The sequence below is a fragment of the Rattus norvegicus genome, chromosome 20 (assembly GCF_021556685.1).
Source record: "Rattus norvegicus strain SHRSP/BbbUtx chromosome 20, alternate assembly SHRSP_T2T, whole genome shotgun sequence".
Taxonomy (NCBI): Eukaryota; Metazoa; Chordata; class Mammalia; order Rodentia; family Muridae; genus Rattus; species Rattus norvegicus.
Window position 1 is genome coordinate 33,156,137 of NC_141553.1, and position 23,864 is coordinate 33,180,000.

The 23,864-nt window shown below is 40.1% G+C and overlaps 1 protein-coding gene and 1 long non-coding RNA gene across 3 annotated transcripts in view; both read left to right on the forward strand.

The window, feature by feature from the left end:
- Slc35f1 (solute carrier family 35, member F1) overlaps positions 1-23,864 on the forward strand; it is a 395,235-nt gene that overhangs the window by 19,579 nt on the left and 351,792 nt on the right.
- LOC147998644 (uncharacterized) lies at positions 1,659-9,974 on the forward strand. 2 transcript variants are annotated; one of them, XR_015645864.1, is made up of 2 exons: positions 1,659-1,768; positions 9,725-9,974. It is a non-coding gene; the product is annotated as an uncharacterized LOC147998644 (long non-coding RNA). The 2 variants fall into 2 exon arrangements; XR_015645865.1 differs by lacking the exon at positions 1,659-1,768 and adding an exon at positions 5,996-6,183.

Below are 23,864 nucleotides of genomic sequence, written 5' to 3' on the forward strand. Positions count from 1 at the left end.
GAATAATTTCAGCTGTCAATACCTATTAGTTACGGAAGGGCCAATCAGTTTCCTTTGTGCTTTGCTTATAAACAAATCTCTGGACCGATTGATGGAAATGCAGCAACTTAGTGGTTTTTTGTTTTGTTTTGTTTTGTTTTTATTTTCCTTCATCTTTATTAACTTGGGTATTTCTTATTTACATTTGACTTAGTGTTTTGAAGAAAAAACATGGAAGAAAGAAACAGTTCTTTAGACAAAGCATGATACATAAAGTTCTGAAATGAGAACCGTAGCACTAGAATGATTATTTCCAAGGGGGAAAACATATTCAATCTATGTTAGAAGGTGAAAGCACAGCAGACATACTAGTGTCTTTACTGTGCTTGTGGTTCATTGTGAAATGCTTGGCCTGGGTTTTGGGGATTGGTAGCTTGGACATTTCTGAAGAACAGTCCTGAAATCAATCAGATACTGTGACTTACATCAGCTGTGCTTTTCATGTGTCCTACAAAGGGGTAAAGCTATATGGTTATGATGTTGGTCCTAGTCGTGGTTCTCCAGAGAAACAGAATCAATATGATCTGTCTATCCATTTATACCCAAGTAATATACAATTTTATGAATGTAACATACATAGACATGGATACACACAGACCTAGCTGTATACAGACATACAGATCTGGTTTGTAGCTGGTTCATAGTATTCGTTGGGTCCAGCAAGTCTGCAATTTGTAGCTTAAGATAAATTTGCATGCTGGAACTCAAGCACAGTTTCTAAGTTATAATTTAGATTCTTAATGTCTTCAATGGTTACGCGAGGCTCAAGCATTTCATTAAGGTAATCTGTTCGAGTCAGTTAATTTTAAATAGTAATACCACCTATGCAATAACTTGCTTGACCAAACAACAGGGTACCAGTGCTCAGAGCAACACTGACATATAAAGTCAAGAACCACAGCGTAATAATGGTAATAAGAAGGCAACTCTTACCATACATCTAGCAGTCACCACCGAAGGCTACGCATGTGCTATCTTATTTTACCTTTTCAAACCTTTGTTTTCATATTGAAGATGAAGATACCAAGCCAAAGAGATTTGCTGAATAGGCTGAACTTGCACAGTTCTTGAGTGGCACGTCTAGAACGTGACTCCATTCGGTTCTAAGCCAATGCTTTCATATACAACTATATAGAGTAGATATTTATTACTACTATTTTATTTCCTCTCTCTGATAGAAGCCTCTCTCAGGTTTGGGAGAGAAAAGATGCCATCGATTGACTTGTTTTTCAGACATCCAGGGTTATTGGATTCCAGGACTAAAAGGACACAATTGGTGCACATCTTGGCGCTCTTATTTCCTCTTAGCGTGATTCTGCCGAAGAGTACTCTCCGGGAAGGCAGGAGCACTCAGTGAGCCTGCTAGAAAGGTGTTTTGTTCTGACACAGCCCTGGTGCAGTCCTAGCAAATGGCTTTAGCCTTGCTTGAATGGCGTGTTCATCCTGACCTATCTTCTCCAGGGCTACAACTCGTAGAGTTATGTTCAGGACTACATGAGCTTCTGTTCAAGTCTTGCTTGGAATTCAGAAGCCAGGACATCACAATGAAAGGCAGGCTAAAACAGATAGAGTGAGGGGGTGTCACACTATTACTCCCTCTACTTTCTTTGCCGTTCTCTACAAACACCGCCTTGGGAAGGAAAACTCCATAAGGAGCACAACTATGACTGGACTTGGGTGTGACAGCTTCACTGTTTTCAGATGGTTAGAAGTAGCTGGAAGCCATTCGGTAGGACTATTACTTTAGGTAGTGTAGGCTGTTTGAAAGGATAGTCTTAAATTATTTAGGATTTAAATATAGCTTTAAACATATTTTTTCCTCTGGCAGGACCTTTGTGGACTTCTTTCCTAAGCCTTAACTTTAAGTCAGCTTCCCATTAAATCAGTAAGGGCCTAAAGAGCAAAAGCTGTTTTAAAGAAGGCAATGAACCCAACTAATGCTCCCATCAATTCTTCTTCTATCTCTGAGCGAAGATTATCTTGGAATACAATGTTAGCTTATGTTCTTACTGGAGTGTGGGCTAACAGAGTGGGGAGTTCGCTCCCTGGCTCCCCTCAGCTTCTGGCATAGATTTCTATCATGGTGAGTGAAGGGAAAGTGTTTTTGTGGAAGTCAATGAGTCTGACTCATTATGGAGTGAAATAACCCATTGTATAGAGCACTTGAAGTCCTCCAGGGTAATTCTCTGCCAGGCTATGCGCAGGGCAAGGCCAAGGGCACAGGTTCTAGGTTAGAGCCCTTTTACCCTTTGCCCTTTTAAGCCTGTACCCTCCACTGTGAAATGGGGCTTGTTTTAGTAACTACCCCTCAGGGATGTTGTAAAGCCATAGTTTCAACCCCTAGCATATTGTTAGCATCTACGACGTTAGCTATCATATGTAAAGCTATTTGGTTGATTTTGATAATGGGATTTTAGCAGGACCTATTTAAATGAAGCAAGGATTTGTTTTAGTTTTGTTTAAAATTGTGTTCCTGTCCAGAATTTAGATCTGTTCTTGCTGGTATCGCAGAAGTGGAAACCCGTCCTTTAGAAAACAGGTTGCTTCCTGTTTTGTTTTTATTAAAATCGCATTAGTATGGATCTCACGAAAGCTGTTACAAGAAACAAAGATCACAGTGTGTGGGTGGAGGTTGCCTAAGGATCCCACTGTCAGGCATGACAAAGCCACTGCTGACTCATCTTCATGATTCTCCAAAGACAGTTTTCAATTTGCTCAATCTATTTTTATGGCGAACATGGCCCGGTTCCCTCTATGCTCACTGGCTAGTGGTCATCAACTGTGTCCTGGTCACTCTCTTACAGCCCTGTCACTGCACATGTTGTTTGATTGCCTTCGTATTCCAAATGCACTCAACCACTTGCAGATATTCCTGCCCTCTGCATGCAGGTTTAACCAATATGACAAAGTAGAAACATATAGGGTAAAATGGACCCAGGTTTCTTTAGAATTCACTCTGTTACATACAGATGGTTGTGAGCCACCATGTGGCTGCTGGGAATTGAACTCAGGACTTCTGGAAGAGCAGACAGTGCTCTTAACCCCTGAGCCATCTCTCCAGCCCTAGAATTCACTCTGAATGTCTAGAGATAGTAGGATTAGAAGGGCCCTCAGAGAAATATCTAGCTTTTTCTCATATAATCCAAGCATTGCAGCCAGTTATTACCATCACTGGTTCCTGTTGCCCGATTGATTAATTAGATTGTTAGCAACCAACCCAGGGCCTTGTGCGTACCAGACAAAAACTCTACTCGAAGAGACTACATTCCCAGTCTTTGGTATTTCTGAGACAGTTTTACTATGTAGCCTGACAGAACTACCATCTTATAATTCTCCCTCTTCCGACTCCTGAATGCTAGGATTATAGGTACAGGCCTGACATTTGTCTTCTACTGTTTTTCTGTTTGTTTGTTCTTGATCAACTATGGATATAGGTGTGTCTTCAGATGGGAAAATATTCAATTGGTTTTCACGATTGTTCTATAGTTCGTAGGTATAGGTTGGATGTTTGTACCCCTTTAAAATTAAGGTGTAACCTAAACCCCAAGGTGAATATTAGGAGATGAGACCTTTGCAAGGTGATTAGACAATAAGGGCTCTACGCCCATCCATAGGATCAATGCCCCAATGCAAGAGAGCTGCCAGGTTCTTTACTCTCTTCTGTTTTGTGTGGAATAACATTTGTCCCCCCCCCCTTTTTTTTAATGTGAAGATAAGCAAGAAGTTGCCATTTTGGAAGCAGAGAACAGCTCTCACATTCCCTCCACACAGAATCTGCCCAGGCTTCAACCCTGGACTCCTCACCCCCAGAGTTGTGTGACAGTAATTCTAGTATTTGCTAACCCTAGTGTCAGGAGCAGATGTACGTTTCGTGTCCTATTTTCAACTGCCATTATTTCTACTTTCCAGAGGGGAAAAACCAAGGCACACGAAGATTAAAATAATTAAGTAATAGAGATTTGAACTCATTTAGTTCGCTATGGAAGTCTACAATCTTCACGGTCACACAGGTCCTGGGAAGATGGCAAGAAAGAACCCTTTTTAGACTGTATGATCACTGCTGGTGTGTGTGAGTGTGTGTGTGTGTGTGTGTGTGTGCGTGTGCACATGCATATGTGAGTGTGTTTATATAGAGACTTTCTAGTAAAAACCAAGATAAAAATCTGAATGAACCAAATTTCAGACATTGGCTCTTCCTTCTGGGAGCACCATAACATTCAAGCACTTAATCTCTAAATTTCTGGTATAATTTCATGCATTCTGTGTTATGTCAGCTTTCAGCAAATGATAAGACCATGTCAGAACTCCAGACCAGGAACAGCTTTGAGTTAACCCATGTTTTTCTCTAGAGGCTTCTGGCAAATGCAATCTCGTTTTAATAGAGGGATTAGGGAGAGGCTGAGACAGGGTCTTGTTTTGTGGCCATGGTTGGACTGGTATTCATTATGTAGCTCAGGTTGGCTTCCCACTTACCATAATCCTCCTGCCTCAACCTTTCAATTCTCAGACTTCAGGCATTCAACACCAGGCCTCTCTTCTGGGGCTAGAGAGACATCTCAATGTTTAAGAGTCTTTGATGCTCTTGCTGAGGGCTCAGATTTGGTTCCCAGCACTCCTATTAGATAGCTCACCAATGGCTCTAACTCTAGCTCGGGAAATCCAACACCGTCTTCCAGCCTCTGAGAACTCAGGACACACACACACGCACATGCACACACGCACACACGTACACACACAGACACACACACACACGTACACACATAGACACACGCACACACACGCGCGCACACACACACAGACACACACACACTAAGAAAAATCATATATGTGTGTGTGCTTGTGTGAAAACAAACAAAACCCTCAAAATCTATTTAAGAAGAAAAAAAGATCCTCTTTTAATCCAAGAGACACCTATACTGGTGTGGTGAGAATTTCAGGGTTTCCCAAGCCAGTGGTCTAACCATAGCCAACCCTTGTTTTTTACTTTTGTTGGTGTCTTTGCTGAGATTCTTGTGGGAATGGCTTAGAAAATTGGCAATACCAAATTTTCATGTTGATATAAAACATATATGTGTCTGAATATGCCTTCTCCTCTCAACAGCCAGAAGTGGACATCCAATCTTCTGGAACTGAAGTTACAGATAGTGGGCCATTATGTGGATGCTGGAAATCAAACTGATATTCTCATCAAGGGCAATTAATGTTCTGAACCACTGAGCGATGTTATTAAAATATCACAGCTCTAAGACAGTGTTTCTCAACCTTCCAAGTACTTGAGTCCTTTAATATGGCTCCTCATGTTGTGGTGAACCCCAACCATAAAATTATTTTGTTGCTACTTCTTAACTGTAGTTTGCTGCTATTATAAATTATAATGTAATTATCTGGTGTGCAGGATATCTGCTATGTGACTCTCAAAGGGGTCATAATTCACAGGTTGGGAACTGATGCTGTAAAGATTAGCTTAGTACATTTTGGTCTTCTGCTTTTTGTGCTTCATAGCTTGGAAGTGCACAAAGACTTGTATTGATACTGCTAAGATGGACATGATTCATAACTACGATAAGATGCCAATGGCATATGAACTCTTATAATTATAAATAATATTCACTTTTCAATTTTCTCCCATACTGTCTCTTAGACAATTACATATTGTCAGGAGTTATTGTGTACTTACACAGTAAATAATTTCTTCATAAATAGATACATTCTATATTTAGGTATTTTTACATCTTTCTGCTTTCTTCCAACAAATGTAAGCACCATGAAGCACTCTATATTGGATTATTTTAGAATGGCAAATCATCTATAAAACCAACATAAGGGACTCCCATCATTCTGAAGCACTTTTGAGAGAGAGAATGTATACCATTATCGCATCATTCCTGAGTAAGCATAGATGTCCTATGATGTAATTGTTGCCATAGCAATTAATCACCTTCCCAAAAGGGTAGTGAAGAATATAAATCCATGTAAATTGTCCAGAACACTAGTCAGAACTGCCCTCTGGGAACCTTAGTGTACAAAGACTTTCAGAAAAAAAAAGGATGCTTTTTCTTTTTTTTGGTTATCATGGGAAGAATAGAGGAAACTTCTCTTGTGTTCTGACTGCCTTTTCTTCATGCCTCTGGAGAGTTCCAGAAGGTGAGGAGCAGTCGGGCAGTCTCTGCAATGGGCAGGGGTGCTCTTGTGGCACCGAATGGTAGCAAGCACTTGGCCATGGTGGGGCTTGTTGCTCTATGAATCTTCTGCACCCCTCCCCTCATTGACCAGCGCCCTTGCTGTGAGAGCTTGGGGCTCCTGGCTTTGCTCTTCTGCTTATCCTGACCCAGGCCTTCTTCCAAAACAGTGGAGTGGGATTGACCACTGATTTGAGTTCAATTATAATAACAAAAGAGAGAATTATTTTTGAAGGTTGTCTAGTGAAGGTCTGCTGGTACACGAAACATAAAACTGTAGAAAGAAATTCATAAACCAACAACAACAACAACAAAAAGGTTACAAAGGGAGGGAGCAGCCGAAGGGGGATTTTAGAAATTTAAATTATATTGAGCAGTGGCTGTTTGGTGCCTAAGCTGGGATTTACACTCTTACCTTTCTTGTAGACAGGATAAGAATCAGGTTGAAAGTTTTTTGAGTGGGTCGGTGTCCCTATCACTCCACCAGGGTTCCTGGCTGGCCACAGGAGGTAGCCTGTCCAGGCAGAACCATTCTTTATTGAAAATGTTTCTTATAGAAAGGCTAATAGAAACAGGTTGGTAGGATAAAGGTGTTGGTAGCTGGGGCAAACTCAGAGAATCATATGAGAAGATATTGTGAGATTGTATTGCATAGATAAATTTTGATATAAAGTATCCGACAACTATATTTTAGATGGCATTAATTGGGCCACGGTTAAACTGCAATAGTTCATATTCTGGCGTAGCTTACTCTTTAGAAGATAATTTTGCAAGTCATTTGGAAAATGAGTTCTGGTATGAGCAGATGCAAAGTTACTGTTGGTGCCTTCTATGTAGTTACTTTTCTGTTGCACTGATTAAACACCATGACCAAGGCAGCCTTTGGGAGAAAGAGTTTATTCTGGATTCCAGTTTCAGCAGGGTGTCAGGGAGACACAGCAGCAAGTGGCAGGCGTGCTGTGGGAGCAGCGAGATAAGTGCTAAAAGCATGAAAGCACTTCCTTCTGCAAGGCTGCAGCACCAAATCCCCAAACAGTGCCACCAACTGGGGGACCAAACTTTCAAATGGCAGAGACTATGAGGACCATTCCCATTAAAATTACCCTGAATTGTTCACATCTCAGTTATACAGTCTATAATTTGTCACTTTGCTTAAAATATAACTATAAAACGTAAGGAGGGCTGGGGAGATGGCTCACGGGTGAAGATGCTTGCTGCCAAGGTCACTTGACAGCCCAAGTTCATTGCCTGGAACCTACATAGTGCAATGAGAGAACTGACTTCTATAAGCTGTTTCCTGACTTCTACACATACGCCGTATTCTCCTCCTCTCTTTCTCTCTCATACAGTGAGTACATAGTAGAAAGGCATAAAATATCACAATACTTAATGGTTTTGTTTAAATGACTTTTGATAACCGTATAACAAACTAAAATTTAATGTGAAAAAATATGAAATTTTTACTTTTGATTTGCTATGATGCAGTTTAGAATACTAATTTAACCTAATAGGTCCTTCTAGCATAAACCCACCATCTTTGCCAATCCCAAGGAACCTGTACATAAATCACACATGGAGAGAGAGAAAGCCTTCCTCTTCTTTCACTGGAATGACTTTTCTCTCTGGCAGATCAAACGCCATACCGAAATCTCCATCTAGGGAGTGATGTCTTAGTATTTCAGCATTTTAGTTCCTGCTTAGAATTTCTAACCATGAGTAGTGCAATCGTAACTACTTCATTCAAGACCAATTACAGTAGCTGTAGTGTGTCCGATTCGGGCTCTGTTTAGTCTCCATGAATACTGGATTCCTGCCCCCCCCAGCTTCACGTCAAAATACACCATTTTAAATATCTACCAATACAGAGTGAGTCAGTGACTATGATTTCCCACTCACAGCTCGCAGCTTCTCCTAACCACGTTGCTAGTGGATAGAACAGGGCTGAATTACTCCTTCCAGCTGTCAGCGCTGGATACTGTACAGTACATCATAGTTAATCTGCAAAGCGGTCGTCTACCAATAATTATTTACTAAAGGTGTAGACCTTAGAACTTCATTTAAGCAGACGAGAAAAACTGGGTTCATAACAGTTATTTAAGTCACAAATGAGATTCAAGCCGAGGTCTTTTCTTCTGAACTCACACTTATGTCTACTAACTGTCAAGCATTTTAGATGGTACAATGTCTACACTGCCGTATATGAAATCCTTGTGGAAATGATGTTTTGTCTAACTTAGAAGCAATGACCAGGTCCTTGGGTACATTGTCCTCTTTGTCTGGTACACACACATCATGGTTGGTGGGAGGCCAGAAGCACTTCAGCGTTCTGGGTAGGTTCTGAGTGAAAGCAGTGTATGCTCTAGCCCATAACAGAACTGATTCTGAGAGGTCAGGTGATCTAGGCACTTAGAAAACTGACATTGTCTTTAAGTGTATCTTAAAGTAAGCTGATTCATGGGGTAAATATACAGGTAGGAGAGCTGCTTAACTGATTACACATGAAGACAGTAGCTCTATGGCTTAGACCAAATACAGAAACATGGGACAGTGGGGATCTTCGAGGTCTATGGTTCTCGGTTTGTTAGCATGTTTTCCCATTTGGTGAGTGGTTTTGCCTTCTGTGTCTCTATTCTCAACTTGATCCACTTTGAGTTGTGCCTTTGGTAAGATGTGTCAACTCTTTTTAATAGTTATGACAGAACGATAAAATGTGTGAACACGAAATTGGCAATCAGAAATTACAAGTGGCATTCCTAACGGTTGCTCTGACATTTGAGAGGAGTCATTAAGGGACTGTAACTTTCAACTTTATGTTAACATTTCCTTTCAGTTTTTTTATATATATTTATATTTATATAAAAAGACCAATAATAGCAGTGTGTTATGCATCAACAGCAGCAACAGCTTTTCCAGGTTCTGCAGTCATCTGAACAAAACTGTAGAGACATCCAGCACACTCCATTAAAAAAAAAAAGTAAAAAAACAAAACCAGAGAAAACAGCACAGTTCTGTTACTCTTGTGGTACCTGGCACCATTTTTTTTTAAAATTAGCTTCTCAATCATCATCTGGAAAGAAAACATTCTGAGCAACATCATTAAAAACAGCTCGGATAAAGCACGGTCACTACTACATATCATAAAGCAGGTACAAGCTATTTTACATCCACAGAGGTATGATACAGTACTGTCCTACATCTATAATACTAGAGGATACAATTTAAAAGGCATTATTTGAGACTTGATTCTACTTTTCCAGCAGAGGGCCCAAAGGATGGTGTGACACAGCTTTGTAAAGAAACATACTCTAGACAGGATTTCCTTTCACTAGTGGCACACTTCTAAGGATTCATTCTCTCCATGAATGTCAGCTAAAACCGTTATTAAAAAAATGAAATATCCCTAGAACAAAACCGTATAACCACCGGATTCACATGAAGATGACCTAGTGGAGACAAGCTGGACCTCACCTTACCAACAAGCTATCAAATCTGTTATGTTTAAACAGTGAGACCTCCAAGGAAGGAGATGCCAAGTAGTGCTTCAAAGCTTCGGACCACAATCAAACACAGCATCCTTTTCAACAGAAGCAGAAGCTCATCTGAATATGCTCATGGATGCTGACATCAACATTTAATCATCTCCTCACTCATCCAGGAAGAGGGGGAGATCAGTTACTACTGTACTTTATTGTGTTCAACCAAATCACCATGTTACAAAAATAGCAAGCTGCCATAATAAAAAATAAGGCTCCTCTATCCAGCACCAGATAGCATCATTTTACTTTCAAGCCTAGAAATTGCACACTTGTATATAAACCAATCGAAGATGAGGATTGAGAGTTCATCTTGGTGGATTTTTCCTTTGATGAATATGAAGTGTCCTTCCTTATCTTTTTTGATGACTTTTAATTGAAAATTGATTTTATTTGATATTAGAATGGCTACTCCAGCTTGCTTCTTCTGACCATTTGCTTGGAAAGTTGTTTTCCAGCCTTTCACTCTGAGGTAGTGTCTGTCTTTGTCTCTGAGGTGTGTTTCCTGTAGGCAGCAGAATGCAGGGTCCTCATTGCGTATCCAGTTTGTTAATCTATGTCTTTTTATTAGGGAGTTGAGGCCATTGATGTTGAGAGATATTAAGGAATAGTGATTATTGCTTCCTGTTATATTCATACATATTTGGATGTGAGGTTATGTTTGTGTGCTTTCATTCTCTTTGTTTTGTTGCCAAGACGATTAGTTTCTTGCTTCTTCTAGGGTATAGCTTGCCTCCTTATGTTGGGCTTTACCCTTTATTATCCTTTGTAGTGCTGGATTTGTAGAAAGATATTGTGTAAATTTGGTTTTGTCATGGAATATCTTGGTTTCTCCATCTACGTTAATTGAGAGTTTTGCAGGATACAGTAACCTGGGCTGGCATTTGTGTTCTCTTAGGGTCTGTATGACATCTGTCCAGGATCTTCTGGCCTTCATAGTTTCTGGCGAAAAGTCTGGTGTGATTCTGATAGGTCTGCCTGTATATGTTACTTGACCTTTTTCCCTTACTGCTTTTAATATTCTTTCTTTATTTTGTGCGTTTGGTGTTTTGACAATTATGTGACGGGAGGTGTTTCTTTTCTGGTCCAATCTATTTGGAGTTCTGTAGGCTTCTTGTATGCCTATGGGTATCTCTTTTTTTAGGTTAGGGAAGTTTTCTTCTATGATTTTGTTGAAGATATTTACTGGTCCTTTGAGCTGGGAGTCTTCACTCTCTTCTATACCTATTATCCTTAGGTTTGATCTTCTCATTGAGTCCTGGATTTCCTGTATGTTTTGGACCAGTAGCTTTTTCCGCTTTACATTATCTTTGACAGTTGAGTCAATGATTTCTGTGGAATCTTCTGCTCCCGAGATTCTCTCTTCCATCTCTTGTATTCTGTTGGTGAAGCTTGTATCTACAGCTCCTTGTCTTTTCTTTTGATTTTCTATGTCCAGGGTTGTTTCCATGTGTTCTTTCTTGATTGCTTCTATTTCCATTTTTAATTCCTTCAACTGTTTGATTGTGTTTTCCTGGAATTCTTTCAGGGATTTTTGCGATTCCTCTCTGTAGGCTTCTACTTGTTCTCTAAGGGAGTTCTTTATGTCTTTCTTGAAGTCCTCCAGCATCATGATCAAATATGATTTTGAAACTAGATCTTGCTTTTCTGGTGTGTTTGGATATTCCGTGTTTGCTTTGGTGGGAGAATTGGGCTCCGATGATGCCATGTAGTCTTGGTTTCTGTTGCTTGGGTTCCTGCGCTTGCCTCTCGCCATCAGATTATCTCTAGTGTTACTTTGTTCTGCTATTTCTGACCGTGGCTAGACTGTCCTATAAGCCTGTGTGTCAGGAGTGCTGTAGACCTGTTTTCCTGTTTTCTTTCAGCCAGTTATGGGGACAGAGTGTTCTGCTTTTGGGCGTGTAGTTTTTCCTCTCTACAGGTCTTCAGCTGTTCCTGTGGGCCTGTGTCTTGAGTTCACCAGGCAGGTTTCTTGCAGGGGAAAAGTTGGTCCTACCTGTGGTTCCAAGGCTCAAGTTTGCTCGTGGGGTACTGCCGAGGTACTCTCCGCGGCGGCAGCAACTGGGAAGATCTGCGCCGCTCTTTCCGGGAGCCTCCGTGCACCAGGGTTCCAGATGACGTTTGGTGTTTTCCTCTGGCGTCTGGATGTGCACAGAGTGCAGTCTCTTCTGGTTTCCCAGGCGTGTCTGCCTCTCTGAAGGTTTAGCTCTCCCTCCCACGGGATTTGGGTGCAGAGAACTGTTTATCCGGTCTGTTTCCTTCAGGTTCCGGCGGTGTCTCAGGCGCAGGGATCCTGCCGCTCCTGGGCCCTCCCCTACGGGAACCCAGAGGCCTTATACAGTTGCCTCTTGGGCCAGGGATGTGGGCAGGGGTGGGCAGTGTTGGTGTTCTCCTCCGCTCTGCAGCCTCAGGAGTGCCCACCTGATCAGGCGGTGAGGTCTCTCCCACGGGGTTTGGGAGCAGAGAGCTGCTGCGGGCCGGGATCCGCGGGTGTCTCCTTTCAATTTTTTAGGTTTCCAAGTTCTCCTTTCCCTATTGGCCTCTTCTAGCATTTCTTTGTGTACCTTTTAAATACTGGGAATTAAAAACCATCTTTTTCTCAGTCAGGGCAGCACGATGTGACACTGTCTTGTAGATGCCATGAAAAATTCCACCGAAAGAGTCAACAATAATGGTTGTCCTTTCTCTCTTGTTTGTTTCCTAATGTTCACCCTTCAGTCTTCACTAGGCCTATAATATTTATACTCACTTTTAAAGCGATAAAGCAATATAAATGTTGATCAAAGAAACCTCTGAAACTTAGATACGTGCTGCAACGATAATTGGAATAATAATAATAATAATAATAATAATAATAATAATAATAGGTCTTGCATCTCATCTCATGTTTGTGACTCTATTGTTTACTCTTATTTTGCTGTGGTGCCTAAGTAAGTCTTCTGGAGTAGACATAGGAATCGTAGACTTTCAAAGTCCTTGAGTTGAGAGCAGTTGCTCAGACTGTATGTTTTAGGCTCAAATTGTTTTCATATGGAATTTGAAAATCCTGTTTTAAGTTTTCTTTTCTTATCTAGTCAGGAAGGTCAGAGATTAGAATGAGTTTTGCATATTTGTGTGAAGCAGTACCTTCCTCTAGAGGAGCATTGAGGATTTGGCTTTAAACATTCTCCCACACAGCTTGCATTTTCCGCCCCTTTCCTGTGCTTTCGGATCAGTCTGGGTTTTGTATAGCTTTCTAGTTTTTCTACCACTGGTGTCTATTTTGCTCTTTGCTATGTCTATTGACTTTTAAGCATCTTCAAACATACACTATTTTTTAGCACCATTTCTCTTTCTTCTAGCTAGATCTTTCAGTTGCCTTTCTTATCGATATGGCGCTATCCCATTGGATTCCCTTATTTACGGTAGTTATGCTATTCGAAATTGCTGTGGTGAGTGAATTGCTAATAGAAAACCATTGCTCTTAGGCCAAATACAAGAGTAAACTCTTATTAGCCTCAGGTCACAAGATTGTCATCAAGAGATCCATGAAATAATGTACAAGAATGTGTGCTTCTGTTGAAGATGTTGTATGCAGTATACATGGTTGATTAACAAGCGTTGTTTTCACAGTCACAATGCTACATATCATGCTCTAGGAAAGCCGATCTAACGCACTAGCTCCCAATGCACATCCTAGCTTGCTGGCATTTAGGAAGGTAGACAGACTTGCAGTGCTGTGTGAGAGAATCATTCTGCATAGAGTGCAGAAACATGAGAAGGATCTTACTTAGCTGATCACGGAAAAGATACTGGTCTGAGATATGTGAAACTAGAAGGCTGAGTGTTGCTGTGACTGACCTCGGCTAGGAATGTGCATACCAGATGAGTCAGTTTTTACTACTTCTGTATGATACAGAAGTATGAGGAATGTTGACCTGGAGATTACAAATACATTTTAGCTAGTTAGACAGATTCTCAAATATGGACCACACCAGTAATGAGGATCAAGAATCTACTAGTTGAAGGTCATCACCCAAACAGACAGGTTCTACTGTCTGTTTCCTCATGTGTTTGTAGTTGAGGGTTACAGAAACAAAAGTCTAGCAGAACCATGTAGACAAGGAAACCCTTCCCCATTGTTCCTGTCACCAACTTCAGTGGCTTTGTTCATTGGCGGATTTGCTTGACATAATTCATGGATTTTGTGCATTTGTTTTCATACATGAGATTCCTTGCTTATGAGTTTCTGGCTGCCATGCTCTCACTAGGGCAGGCCGGGGGTACGTTGAGGAGGAGTAGTCAAACATTCTCTTCGCTTACACGTGAGCCTTCTGCTCCTTTGGGATGCTGGCAATCCAAGTGCTTCTCCTGTCTCTGTCTTTACAGATCCCAAAGGGCAATAGCAATGCTAGTAGGTCATAGGACTGTGGAAAGTGAGAGGGTGGGAATACTAAACTGCAGACTGTGATATTTGCTCGGGGACTCCCTCCTGCTACTTTGTCTCTCTGAGTTTTGAATGTTGTCCTAACAGTTGCTTTCTTCTTTGTAACAAAAAATTTGATGTGGCCTTCATTATGCTTTTTCCCATCAGTAGGGTCCTGCCAGTCTCTTTTTTGTTTCTGGAAATCTAATTTTCTGCCCATCAATTCTAGCGTTCTAAATTTATACCACCATTGTGCTGTTTTCTTTCTTTTTAATCTGTGGACAGAGTTTTTGGATTTTGTCTTTTTTAAAAACTGAGATGGGAGTAGATTGGAATAAAGGCTTAGTGTGTGTCATTTTAATCACATTTTTATTATTGTAATTAGGGAAAAATATTCTTAATTTTTTTGTGCGTGTTTTCAAGTTTTTTCCAGACATAATTGTCCAGATGTGAATTTCATGACAGAATTTGTACAGAACTCTTTATTAATGCTTAGGAAATCATCTACAAGAATAAAGTCACGGGGATGAAGAGGTGGCTCAGATGTTAAGAGCGCCTGCTGTTATTTGAGAGGAGCCATTTTGAGTTTCTAGTACTCAGGCATCTCACAACAGGTCTCCAACTCCAGCTCCTGGGTCTGATGCCTCCAGCCTCCAAGGATACTTGCACTCACATGCACATGTGCACATGCAGTCACACATTTTGACACATAGTTAAAAATAAAGGTAACCTTTAAAAAAGTTGCATGGATTTATCCTTCATAACCATGAATTCCAAAGAGTTTCTGGTTCATTATAGAATTTAATAGTCATCCAGGTCCTATAAGGTAGCGGTTGTCATATTCATGTTGAGCACAAGGAAACAGATTCACTGCTTTTATTGTCTGTGGGTCTCAAATAATTAAGGGAGCTGGCATCTGACCTAATAGCTGCCTTTCCCCAAAAGAATCATTCTAATACACTCTCATTGCGGGTTAGTTCTTACTTCAAAAACTAATTGTTCTTTCAGTGCATCTGCTCATTCACATAAAAATAAGAAAGAAATGATGCATAACAAAGTGTTTGAATGTACAGTGGAGGGGCCGTGTGGCAATGTTTGTGTATCTATACCTTCTGGTATTGGGCTTTTCGTCATATTAGAATAAACAGCTGTTTAAAAGTTCATCCTTTCAAAACAAATTACCAATCAATTTAGCATCATTATCAACCATTAAAAAGTTCCTTTCCAATTTAAGGCATAGCAATCAAATATTTATTTAAGGGAAATAATTCTGCACTCCCTGGGTATTTTTTTCCATTTGAATAAACAGATAATAAATCAAGAAATATTGTAAACAGCAGGCCTCTAGCTCAGAACTACTAAGAATAAATGTTCCTACATCTATGGCGTTGAATACGGAAGAATTACTTGGTAATTGGACTTAAATTGTAAACATATTCATCCATTGAGGGGATGGCTACATTGTGCCAAAGCAAGATCCTGATTTCTAACTTCTCTACCTTAAGAATTCAAATTTAGGAACATTCCCTAGGAAAGCCAGTTGGATCTACCCTCGTTACCCTCTCATGTCAGATGGATCCTATTGGAAGAGGACTACTCATTTGCATGATAGATGTCCATTCTGCTCTTTCTTTGGAGACAGAATTTCCTCCTGGGGAAGAGTTGCAACTGAGCCAGATTGTGACATTAGTCCAATGACATGTGACATCAAACAATGGAGAATCCAGTAGCAGGCAGTGGAAACAGGTCCTTGATATAAGAGCTCTTTTTAGAGATCCAACTGTCCCAAGACATTTCCGTCTTTTACTTTTCTGTCTTCCTTTGATGAGATCATTGCTGAAAGATATAACGTCTTATTGTTTTATTTAATACTACCACAGTAGATGGTGTGGACATTAGTGACTCATGGTGTTCCAAAACTGAGTTCTGAGAGGATCCAGTCTACTGTACGCAGCTTTCATGTTTTGCCCCACTCACTTCAAGAGAGCAGGGATCCTCCTGGCTTGGTCTAGTCTGTGGTATGCAGAGCTGACTGTCCACCAGGCTTGGCACCCTGCTGTTGCCTAGCTGTTTGCCTAACTGGAGCTTCAAATACTCACAGACCTTCCAGTAAGCTCTATTCAACCATGCAAACTTCTGAGAAGTGGGAAGGAAGGTGTTTGCTCCTCCTTCGGAATATTTAGCTAAGAAAGTTCTAAGGGTTCTTGATTCCAAAGAGCAGAGTTGCTGAGTATGATAGCTTTACATGCAATTCACATTACAGGGTAGCTTTGTCTGAGTGGACTGATACCAACTACACAATGCTCTACTTGTAACTTTCTTTTCCCTGACCCTCAGGCCTGCTTCTTTCCATCATGGGTACTTCATCCCTCAAATGGATTTTCTTTTGCTGACCATCTCCCATCTTTCCTACTGTCCCTGAATGTTCTGATCTTTTCTTTTTCCTTCTCAAGTTTTGTCAGGAGTGCTTGTTTCAGTCTGAACTCCATGGAGATAATTCAGATGGTCTCGAAGCCACCAAGACGACCTTCGGTCTCCTGTAAACCAGGGAATGCTAACTGGCATTTTGAGAACAAGCATCAGTTAGATCTTTGTCTCAGGCTGGCCCAAGTCTGATCTGTGCATGGTCCCCAGCACCACCTCACACCCCTGCCTTATTTCTTTTTTCAGGTCCTTGCTCTTGCTTTGACACCATTATGAGAGGTTTGACAAGATGATATGTGCATTCTAATTCTAGATCTCGGTCTTCTACAAAATTCATTTCCTCTTCAATTTTTCTGGTACTCAGTAATGCTTGTCAAAAAAACTGAATAAATTGGATTCTAAAGTACCTTTAGCCCAATAGTTTCCTGAGGGGAAAAAACAAAGTGGAATCTACTGATATAAATCTGGAAACATCACAAAAACACATCTCTTGTGACATTTTCAAAAGAAGATGAGACGTAAGTGATCTACTAGTTGGAAGGTTGTATCTATGCTCATGCTCCCTCCCACTTTTATATTATTATATTTATTATTATTGCTATTAGTAGTATATTATTATTATTAATTATTATTTAATTGCTGTTTTGAGTCAAGGCTCCATGTATGCTCCTGAGTGGTCAAGAATGATCCTGGAACTTTCCACCCTACTGATTTCCCCCTCCCGCAGTCCCCAAGCTGGGATCACGGGTGTCTGCTATCTAGTCAAGTATTTATTGTCTGGTAATTGAATCCAGGGCTTTTTTCATGATAGACAATCACTCTATCAACTAAGCTGCATCCCAGGCACCTTGCTCTGTTTTTCAAGTTAAGGAAATTCTCTTTCGACATCGTTCCAGAAAGAAAGAACTTCACAGATAGAGTCAACACAGGTCATCGCATTAATGTTCTATGCTGGGATAGGACGGTTTCTACACGTTTGTCCGCAGGTCCTATATCTTCATGAACTAGCACAGGGCAAAGGAGAATGGTGGTATGTTATTGTGACAGAGTGGGACCATTCAGTGGATGTTTGTTTAGTTAGTCTTTTCCTTGATGACTGAGGAGCTGGCCTTCAGCCATCACAGTGTAACCACCCATTGGTGGACAGTGGTGTGGAGGAAGTGTAGGAGAAGCTATTCCCTGCTTCCAAGTGAGATAGGGGGCGGCTGGAGAGATGGCTCGGTAGTTCAAAAGTGTGTACTGCTTTTGCAGAAGACTGACCCCAGTTCCCAGATTCCACGTCAGATGGCTCCAGGTAAATAGATGAATCTGGCCTCTGATATAATTAAAAGTAAAATAAATATTTTATCTTAATGAGTATAGGATGGAGAGGAGAAATACATGAAAGTGAATATGTTTTTCCTGAGTTTGGTTCCTTGTAAGTCAGTTGGATGACCAGCGTAGGCCAGCAATAGTATAACAGCATAAGCTGCCTTTGTTAAGCACCAGGGCTCTCCTATTGTCGGAGGATTTTTGTTTTTAATCTCCAAAGGTTAGCTATGCGGTGATTTGTTTAACCAGCTTTACTGAGGTGCGAGTGACGAAGAACAAACAATAAGCATCCAAGGTATGTATCAGTTATATTGGTGTTTATCTGATAGAACATCTGAAAGGTTTTTTGGGTTGGAGATGTCAGGAGGCTACAGCCTGTCACAGAGGGTTTGGTGGTGGCTGGGCTCCTCCCTTGGTGGCAGAAGCCGGAGATGGAAGTTGTTCCCATAGTGGAATACCAGGTAATAGAGAGAGCTTGAACCAGGGGCTAGGCTAGAGTCTCCATAGTCCTGACCCCTGTAATCTATGCTTGCCACCTACCCCTTTCCTCTGAGATGGTCCACAGCCCCCCAGAATGTCACTATGAGCTTGGAGGGGCAGGGTCTGTCAACAGTAAAAAAATATGTACCCACGGGGACATTTCAAATCCAAACACTAACAAGATGTAGGAGGGGTCCACAGAAATTAAGAACCAACAATTCTGGATATGGCTCCATCTATCCACAGAGAAAAGTCAAGACACAATGTCTTAAAGGCTATCTTCACTTCTATGTTGATGGCAGTGTTGCCCACAGTAACCAAGATACAGACTACAGCATCCTACAGCAGACAAAATGGGCAGAGATGCGTTTTAAGATTTTTAAGTATCTGCAACTTTTTTCTTTGAGAAAACAAGGACAACTTTTATTTGTAACAACCTTGAGCCAAATTGACCTGAAGGCATCAGATTTGGTCTCTGACAACAGGAGCAGTAAGCTGACTTGGCAGGCTGTACTTAATAGATTTATTTATTCATAGAAATGTAACCCTGATAAAGAAAACGAGGCCACAAATTTGGAAGAAATGGGGGAAGGTGAGAGTAGGAGGAGTTGGAGGGAGGAGAAGGTGGGTAGAAATTAAATAATTATATTTTAATTAAAAATAAAGCAAAATAAACTGATTTCTGATCATGTTACCTTTCCTTTGATGTTTTAGGACTCGGGGTCCACATATGGCCATGTTTTTTCCATTTGGTTGTAAGAATCTAGACATAGCTTTCTGATTTACAAATTCCACATTGAAGTCAGTGATCCCCAGAGCAAAAGCAAAAACTCTTAACACCTCTTGAGGAACATCCGTGTTTAGAATCAATTAGTTTTAGTCTTTCATGCTTCAGAAGAGAAAACTTGCAGGAGAAACTTCCAATGTTTTAGAATACCAAGAAACCAGTTCATCTGATGACATTGTTTGCTCTTAAGGTAAAGCCTTAGTGGTTTTTATTTTTCCTTCTGTGACTTATTTGACCTTCTATGAAGGTCAAAGGCTCATGGAGTTGGAACAATGCCTCTGAAGAAACCCTAAAATCAAGGCCAATCAATTACAACAACAAAACTAAAACAAGTACCAAAACATAGACCCTTCAAATCAACCAAAAATTAAAGGGTTGTCCCAGGACTTGCATACTTTTCGATAAGCCAGTGCCTTTTATTTCCTCCTTCATACATTATTGCTGCCTTTGAAATTACAGACTCAGTTGCACCAGAAAAAGTGTTAGTTAAGAAACAAATCCATTTCATGTGTGAGTTGTTAAAGTACCACTGGAACTTTAACCCTATATTTAAACACCGTATATAACCTCACCTCTTGTTTATTCGAGGCTCTTCAGAAGGAAAGCAGGTTCTCTCTGATGTAGGATTTTCTATTCAATCTGGAACTAGCACAGTGATGCTTCAGTTACTAGGCAGTAGTCAGATGCACAGATTTTCTTCTACAAGACCATACCACCATTTGGGTAATAGTCCTGGTATTTGAATATACATAGAACTTACAGTAATAGAAGAATTACTTTAGAATTACTATCATGGTGGAAAAGAAAGGCTGAGGATATGTATTTTGTCAAGGTTAGCACTTGGTCCTCTCAACAACACCGTGAGTTGCATCAGCACATTAGCCACTCCTGTGAGATGACAGAGCTTAAATATGAGTTGTACTGACAGCAGGTCCATCCATGTTACCATTTTAGGATTTGAGTGGATTTTGTTATTATCAAATATGAATTAAATAAGCACCATGAGATGTAGATTATAAATACCTTGGAAAATGGAAAATGGTGAACAAGACTTTGAGTACATCTAAAAATCATCATGTTGTCACAGAATGTTTGATTCTGAGAATGTTCATGACCTCATGAAAGAATTTAAAATTTTAGGGCCAACAAGATGGCTCAGCAGGTAAAGGCCATAGCGCCCAGACTAGGGTTGTTTGATTCATAGATCCCTCAAAGGTTTTGCAGAGAAACGACTCTCTGACCTTTATGTGCACTGTGGCACATGTGCACTTGCACTCAAACATAAACACACACATGCATATACACGTACATACTTGCACACACATACACATATACATACATAAACATATACCTGCATGTACAGACATAGACACACACATATATACACAAGAATTTTAATTAACATTTGTTTATTTAACATGTGTGAATGTTTTTTATGCATGTGTGTCTGTGCATCATATGTGTGCCTGATGCTTGTTGATTCCAGAAGAAAGTGTTGGACCCCTGACATTAGCATTACAATGATTGTGAATCACTGTGTGGGTGCTGGGAATTGAACCCAGATCCTCTGGAGGAACAACCATTGCTCTTAAGTGTTGACCCAACTGTCCAGCTCTCAAGAATTTTAGTAGTTAATGAGATTGGTTGATTTTACTCTTTCCTGGAAGCAATTTTTCTGTACAAAACCACTGGCTGTGGTTTCCTCATGCCTGATGTCACATTCTTGTGATTAATTTCATTGGATCATATATATTCTCAGTATTTTTTAAAATAATAATTAAATATATTATTTAACTTTCTGACATGTATAATGATGTTGATGATCATTTATTTGGTCCCTGGAGTAGTTGTGTTATTATTCAAACTGCCACCATAAATTAGCAACCCATAGTTCTTACTTCACTGGAAAGCCATGTGAAATATGATCAATTTCTCTTGGGGCACAATTTATTCCTTGTCATTACATCGTGCCTGGCTTGAACTCTTTCAGTTGTAATACAATCAATAGTTAAGTGCCCTAAAGAAAACTTTTCAGATGCCCTGGGCTCATGATTGATCCACTTTGGAGTGAGTTTTACAGATTCTGTTTCTCAGAATCTAACAAGACACTAAGCTTAAGTCAAATTCCTTTTGAATACTGTATGTGTAGCACTAGTCAGGTTCTTTGGTAGACGGTTGATGCTGCTTGATATCCCGTGTTGAGGTTAGACCTGTGGAAGTAACTGAAGCACATTTTCTGATTTCTAATCCAATTTATGTGTACATTGCTAAGATTTTTTACCAAAGCCGTAGCTTTTAAATTGGGGTTCACGCAAGTAACGTAGTTATCTTTTTATACGAGCAAAGTTCTTGTTCATATTGGATGTGCTAGTAGCTCATCATTGAACTTTTGCTGGGTTAAAAAAGTGCTAGAAAATTTAATATCAGAGAAAATTGTAGATATTGAGCCAATGTGACTTATTGAAAGGATAAACATCAATGTGTGAGATTGTTATAATATTATACTATTATAATATTTGCTTTAAGCATATGTTGGTAGCATATATGATTGAAATTGTCTTGCAGGTAAAGTTATCCAAATTCTTGCCAAAAGTTAGCTTTATTTTAAATGTTCCATGAAAGATGAATCTTTTCATTTGATTATTGCATTGAGCATGGAGATTTTATGGCCAAACTCAGACGAGATAAAAACTTTCCATATTTGAAGTTCTAGAGTGTTTTTTGAACTCTGACTTAGGTAAAAATTGATTTTTGCTGGTGCTTGAACGAGTTCATTCTGCTTCCGATCAGTTTCTGACATTAGGACTGCCTTTAGCTGTGGTTCTTTTACCTTCCTTCATGTGCCCTGAGCAATCTAAATTTGAATTAAAGATTGTGCTTCAAACTTTGTGGCAATCATGGTGGTACAAGCACCAACAGTAGCACATGAATGGGATATTCCTTCACCATTTGCAGACCCAATCTCTACATGGAGTCGTGAAGTACCCATCTACAAATGCGCTCAGAGTTGATGTTCACTGTCATTTATCCTGAAAAGAAGAATAAGGGGGTCATCATAAGACAGTTTAGTTATATTGACACTGTTATTGTTTTGCCTTTATTATTGCTCTGCAATATCAAAACATGGAAAATTATGAAGAATTATATATAAAGTTGAACTCAGCTCTGATCTATCTATCTATCTATCTATCTATCTATCTATCTATCTATCTATCTATCGTTGCTTTGCTTATTGTGTGCCCTCTATATACAACATGGGTAGTTAAAAATCTTTTAAGGATAAGCTAAGGGAGTTGGTGCAAAAAAGGATGAATAATCTTTGAGTTCACCCTGCCACCAGGTAGTATCAATTCTCTTGTTGGGTTCTGATACTCAGGATTATGTTGAAATAGGTGAGTGTTTAGTAGCTGAAAAAAGTTCCACACGTAGGAAATGAAACTTCATGAGTCAATTCGTTCTAACCAAAGAGCTAATGCTACAGTTTGGCTCTAAAGGCCAACATGGCAAAGACTTACACCCTAGGGAGGAGCTATGGGGGAAATCTTATGGGTGTAAGAAGTGAGGACGAGTGGGAAGTCTTTGGGTTGCTGGGAACATGGCCTTGAAGGATGTTATAAGGACTTGGACCCTTCTCCTTCCCTCTTGACCCAGGTATGAGTTTTTTCTCTGCCTTATGAGCTAGCCCTGATGTGCTACCTTGTCATAGCTACAGAAGCAGCATGGCTACAAACTATGGGCTGGAGCCTCCCAAAATATACACTCAAATAACTTTTTCTTTATAAGTTGATTAATTCTTTGGCGACTTGTAATAATTATGGAAGGGTGACAGCATAGTTAGTTGTTTTTAGCTTCTGAAAAAAAGACTCCATTTTTTGTGTGTTTCGATATTTACCTCTTTGATTATACACATGTATAGAGGCATACATATACCCATTCAATACATTCTAAATGCAAAAGCATTTATGTATTCGTTGATTTGTTTCAACTTACTTTACTGCTGCCTTTATGGATGCATCTGTTCTCCAGAGAAAATGCCTGCATACAAACAAGGGGAATTTAACTAAACTTCCGATTTTAAAGGCAAGATTCCAATTTTAAGGAATAATTTGTTAGAGTTTTAAAACGTGATTCTTATTTCAGCGTGAGTCATTCTTACCTTTAGCTTCAGTTATGCTTTTAATCTATGCCAAATGGTCTAGATCCTTGAAAACTTTTCTCTGGATCCGTTTCCAAGAGGATGCTTAGAAATTTGGTGCTTAGAAGGCAGAATAGGGCAATTACCAACTCCTGGCAAAGTACTCGGGTAAACTACAAGGCTTTGCCCACAAGGACTTGCTCCATCGCACAAGTCACTCTCTCATGCTTCCCTCATCCAGTTGGGCATATTACCAACTCTCCAATCGTGCACAAGGTTGTCAGTAAGAGGAAGGCTCTGCGATGACAGACACTTCTTGTTTGGAGGTGTTTCCTCCATACTTGCAACACGTAAAATGTATTGCTTAATAATCATAATATCCTATGAGGATTCGCTCACTGTTCTACAAATAAGTGTGCAAGCATTTAAGGAGAGCAGTTAACCTATACATATATACATTTCTATAACAGAGCTTTTCTACAAAATACAGTTAACCAGCCCAAGAAGACAAAGGGAGCAGAAGGGGAAGGTGGCGGGTTTCAGATGGTGGGACTTCCGGGGTTAGCCTCAG